This window comes from Empidonax traillii, unplaced genomic scaffold (assembly GCF_003031625.1).
Source record: "Empidonax traillii isolate 1590-97213 ecotype Southwest subspecies unplaced genomic scaffold, ASM303162v1 scaffold94:size1391941, whole genome shotgun sequence".
NCBI lineage: Eukaryota > Metazoa > Chordata > Aves > Passeriformes > Tyrannidae > Empidonax > Empidonax traillii.
In genome coordinates, this window is record NW_020955287.1 from 715,903 (window position 1) to 721,651 (window position 5,749).

Genomic DNA, 5,749 nt, shown 5'->3' on the forward strand with positions numbered 1-5,749 from the left:
GGTCCAAGTCCGAGGGGAAGTGTCTGCAGTGCATTGGAGGTAATGCCACACCATGGGAAAATGAGGAAAGAAACGTGTGTCTTGTGCAGTGGGGGAGGCAATCAGCTATTGGCCGCTATTATTCTCAGCTGGGTGGAGGTTCCCACCTCACTCTCAGCAGCCAGCAGATCATTTCACAGCAGTCATCCTCATACCATCTATGTGAACATGGTGGGGTGCCTTGTACTTCTTAACACACACTTCATTACTGTCTTTTCTCATGTCCTGATCAGACTATTGCAAAACGCCATACGCAGACTCCCCGAAATGAGTCATGTCTGCCAGCAGGGATGTCTGCAAGATGTCTCTGCACAGAGGTGTGGAGCCATGTGGAAAGCGTGGGAGAAGACCACCCTGGCACAGCACAACAGCTTATGTATTAGAGAGAATGGCTTAGTGGATCAGAGAGGGGCTAGTGGGTCTGCCCCAGGAGGCAGTTGATTGGCTTGCAGGTAAAATGCGATGGGTTCATTGTGACCTCCAATGCCCTACATGCCAGTCTGGCTGCCATGGGGGCTGCCCCCTTATGAAATATGTCCCCCCTTGCATCTGCAGAGAGATGAAGCTATGCTCTGGAGGGGTAATCCCTTCCAGGGTACTCAGGACACCTGGAACATGATCTGCTCCACACCTTTGGGTCCCCGACTTTTCCTCCCTTGTGGCATGTTCTGATTTGTCTAGTTTTAGACCTGCCATCTGTGAGACTTGTCCTGTCTGATATACATCAGATCTGACAGTGGGAGAAGGAGCTGCTTTATTCATACATAGTTCCAAAATTGTGAGTAAACTGGATGGTTTCTTTCCCCTATATGACTTTGTCCTCTCTATCTTCCCAACTTCATACACTAGCACAGCTAGATTTATGAGATGATCCTCTTTGCTTCAGAGGCCCTATCACCAGCTGAACAAGAATTCTTTCCTTATCACCTGTTAAGCTGAAGGATCAGTGAGTGTTGAAGTGGAGCAGCTATGTGATATCTCTCGGTTTCTCTCTGCCAGTAAATTAGCTGCAGTTTCAATAACGGCCTTTCTTAATATGTTATTTCATTTGCTGTTATTTAAACAAGAAAAAAACAGGTTGGTATGGCAAAATTCAAACCCTCTAAAGAATAGTAGACTAGTAAATAATGTCTCTATATTGAATGAGTGAAAATTATTTTCCCCTTTAATTCCAGAGCCTTCCACAGCACAGTTACCTCAGCAATTTGTGAGGAAGTTGTGATTAGCAGTGTGCTATTAATTACTGAAACCTTCTGGTTTGCTGCTATTGTCCATAAAGGATAAAAAAAGCCCAGTCCATTTCTAGCCCTACAATTTAAACTCACTAAATTACTAGGACCAAATCTATATTCAGAAATTGTTCCATCCTACTCTATGTGCTTCCTCACTCTGTTTCCTAGCATCTCTTTCCAAGCATTTATTGGACAACTTACATGCAGAAAATAACATCTGAAAGACTTAAGTTGATTTTTAAATGTTTATTCTCCTGTCGATAAAAAAAAAAAAAAAAATTTAAAATTTACAAAGCTACGTGCAAACTGATATAGAGAAATGGTAATGCAAATTCACCTATCTTTCACACTCAGTAGCTGTTTCTAGTACTCTGCCTTTGTCCTTAGGATTTAATTAAATCTCTCACAGAAAACAGAATTTGCTAGTACTTGACCTTTGTTTTCAGAGCCCTGAAACACAAAAGGCATTTAGAATCAATGACAATGCACAAAACACAACGCACTCCATTTAGTGCTCAGGGCAACACAATGCTTATCCTTTATATGGAGAGACCCTGGGCTAAAAAAGGATTAAAATTAAGCCACAGTATTCTTTTCTAGGTTGTCTCCTGAAGAATCACGACCTCTGCTTCAAGCTGATTATACATTATGCAGTTCCCACCAGCACATGATGCCCAGTGCTACCACTGAAGCAATCTTTTTCTCACTACATAAACTATATCGCCCTGCACTCTTTATTTGCCTTCACTGGCTTCCTTCCTGTCTTTTAACTCCTCACATCGAGCTCCTCACCCTCTGCTTAAAGACCAAACATAATCTCCCCGCTCCCATTTCTGCTCCTGCTTCCTCTTCCTCCCACCCAGGCCGCCCACAGCCTACTTTGCTCCAGCAGTCTTTCTGCTTTTGTTTCCCAGCTGCTCTCTCCCACATCCCTTGAGCTGCTCTTAACACCACTTTATATTCCTTTCCTAAGTGGCTTTTTGCAGAGACACTTCACGCTTTTTCTTCCTTTCCTGACTGACTTCTTGCAGGGTTTTTTTTTCTTCTTCGCTTTGGTGTTAATGGCAGAGATTAGTTGGATTTATGATAAATAGTGAGTAAAATTTTAATTCTTGCAGAACTCTTTGAAACAAATCTGAAAACTAACACACAGCTAAAACAAAAACTGGTAGGAAGCTAATTAAGGGAAAGAATGATCTTCACTGGCCTTGAGCTATGTAGAAAATGGTAATTAAATGAGAAGCTACAGAGAATAATTTTGCTTCTGTTCATGTTAACAAAGGGACAGTAAGCTACATATAAAATATATTTCCTGAATTAGGAGGAGTTTCAGGGCTGAAACTCTTCTTAGCCCTTTCAGGGGCGGCACACAGCAGGAGAGAGGGTGTGCTCTGCCTATTGCACAGTAGCCCGGGCCCATGACTTTCCCTCCTGTTACTCTCTTACTCATTTACGATCCCACAAGCCTCAAGGCGGCCCAGTCACAGCTTCTTTTCCACCCAGTGGTGGGCTACACCTCTGCCTGCTATTCATGCAGCTGGGAAAAGTTTGGCTGCTTCCCTAAGCAAAAAGGGGTCTTTATTTTGTCTTTTAGACCACTGTTGCTCGGCACAGCTTGAAGTTCCAGCCTGTTCGCAGCCTGGCTTTTACTTTAACAAGAACCTGGGCGCTTTTTTTTTTTTTTTTTTTTTTAATGTGAGAATAAAAGAAGCAACAAATAGAAGCTAATATATCTGAGGGAAATACTTGAAATAATTTAAATTATAACAGCTTTTTTTTTGCCACTAATATCCTGCAGAAGGATCACCAGGTTTGCTTTGGCATTTTCAAACTCACGGTAGTATTGCTCAGAATTTACACTTCTGAGGACCCTCCTACCTCCTGAAATGCCTTCAGAGATGCCTGGTTCTAGCCCATATGGTACAAATCACATATTTTGAAGTCTTCTGTAGGGAAAGCAGAAGGTGTCCAAAACTTACATAAATGAAGAAGACCGAGGGCAATACATTTCACAGACAGGGTGGTACTGGCCCCATTTCCATCCTCCATGTTGGTTAAACGGGAAAAGACTATATTTTTTTAGAACAAATTATCCTGGAGGTCATTTAAACAAATCCCCATGATCTGCACAAAATCTGAGGACTCTTAAAGGTCTCTTCCAACCCAAACTATTCTAGGATTTTTATGACTCACTGTGGCCTCACACACACACACACACACACACACACACACAAGTATATGTATGACAGAATCCACCTCTGCCTCTGCTGGGGCCTCTCCAGCTGCTCTGCTGGCAGGAGCTGCTTTGAGGATGTGTGAATCACTAAGGTGTTCCCAATTTCTGCAGGCTGTTTAACCAGGTGCCAGGTAAGTTGCAAGGCTACAACCCCCAGCCTCGGGGACTCTCTCTTGCTCACGGCCCTCTGCCGGGCTCTGCACAAGCAGGGGCCTGATTCCGCAGATGGATGAAGGAGAGAAAGGCAGATGTTCTCCCGAAGGAAAAAAAAAAGTGTGAACTGAAGACACATCCTGTACCACGACTGCACATGCCTACAGAAAATGCTGCACATTGCTCTGCTGCAGAAGCTGCCTCTCCAGGACTTGCATTTCCTTTGATTTGCCTATGACCAGAAATAGCAAACAACAAATTGGGAATCAAAACCTATACCCACCCCTGAATGCCTCTGCATTCAACAGAAACCAGTTGTTTTTCGCCAGCATTTTTACAGTAATCTATTAAGCTATTTCCAGATTGCTTGAACCAAGAATAGCCAGGGAATGTCAAGTCCTTCTGTACATGGCTGTACCCTTCCTTCTCCTGTGAGATACATTTCCAGGCAACTATACAGGCCTCAACAACTACATCAAGTGTTCAGAAATGTTATGTCCAAGAGGTAGATCATTTCCCCCCCTGCTGTGTCCAGAAACACACAGTATTCTACAACCCAGCTTCTCTGCTTCTTCCCATCACATACACCAATCACCGTTGTTTTCGTTATTGTGTCTTTGTCCAGAGTTTTGACCTCTGATTGACTTTGAAGTTTACATAGGAGAAAAAAACAGTCAGGCAGCTGCTAAAACAAGTGAGGAGAGATCAAACAGTTCTGAAAGAATTAAAAACAAACAACTTTTATCTTTTTCTTTTGTGTTTACCAATACATTAACAGATCCAGATAGATGGAGAGATACACAAATGCACATACATATATATTTAAATGATAACGTTTAAAAAATTACAATAAAAGAATATTGTTTAGATTAGTGCAGCATTGGAGGATAAGGAAATTAGGAAAATTAGGAAATACCAGATTAAGATTGCTATGCTAATTTATTTCTGCCACTGGGTGTGATTATCCTGTGTTGTACAGAATGAGGCATGCATCCTGTGGGAAAGTCTAAAATATGACTGTGTCATGGAAGGGTTTGTAAGAAAACATATGCACATGGGGAGAGACAAAAAAAGATTGCCCAGAGAGTCTTAAATCTGCCATTTTCTAATGTATCAGGAACTGACACTGTAGCTTAAATTATACTATTTAATGACTGGGGCTTAGGGAATTGGATGTCCTAGCTTGTTTTCTAGGAAGAAAAAAAAGCCATTTATTGAGTAAGTAACACAAGCTGTCATTGCGAGTTTTGGAGTGGGGGTACACTGTCAGGCATAAATAGGAGTTATTTGGTTCAGATCCTGGATCTGAAAAACCACTTAGTAGAAATCAGGTTCTGTTTCCTCTACCTTACTAAACCATCTCAACCCAACCCTCATCTCTATTAAATCCAGTCCAAAAATTTCATTCTGCTTTTGCTGTACGATGTCTCCTAATGCTTCATTTACTATTACTGTTTCAGTGACACTGAGAACCTGGGTCTTTAAAATGGTGATTCCCAATTACTATATTGGCAGACTCCCAGGCAGATGGAGCTCGTTAGCCCATAAGGCAATCCATCTACGTCCTGAGGACCTCGCTGCCACCGTCCAAGCGTGCTTGGCCCCGGCAGATGAACCTCAGGATTAAAGGGTGGGCTCAGTTCCGCGCACACTGTGTCTCACCTAAAAAAAAAATATCCAATGCGCAGGCTGGAAGGTGGAAAGACCTTCCCCGGTTCTTCGTTCGCGAAGAGACTGGCCATTATTGGCAGACTGCCCTGACCTTTCCTGGAGAAACCCAACAAGAGAAAAGCAGTAGTAGTTCCCAATAGTTTCCATTTCAGCGATTCTCACACAGAAATTCACAGAACACAGGAAAAATGTTGTCTCTCAGATGAATGACTTTAACTTAAAAAGATCTGCCGAAAGTAATAAAGTTAAATTTTCCTAAAGATGTCAAATTTCAAAAATACCTAAAAAAAATTTCTACAGATATAACACAAGTATGAATAATAATATAAACCAGAAGGTTTAAATTGACAGTAAAGTTCTATGTGCTTCCTCAGAAGCTTCCTTTTCTTTTTTTTTTTTTTTGACTAAATAAGATTAT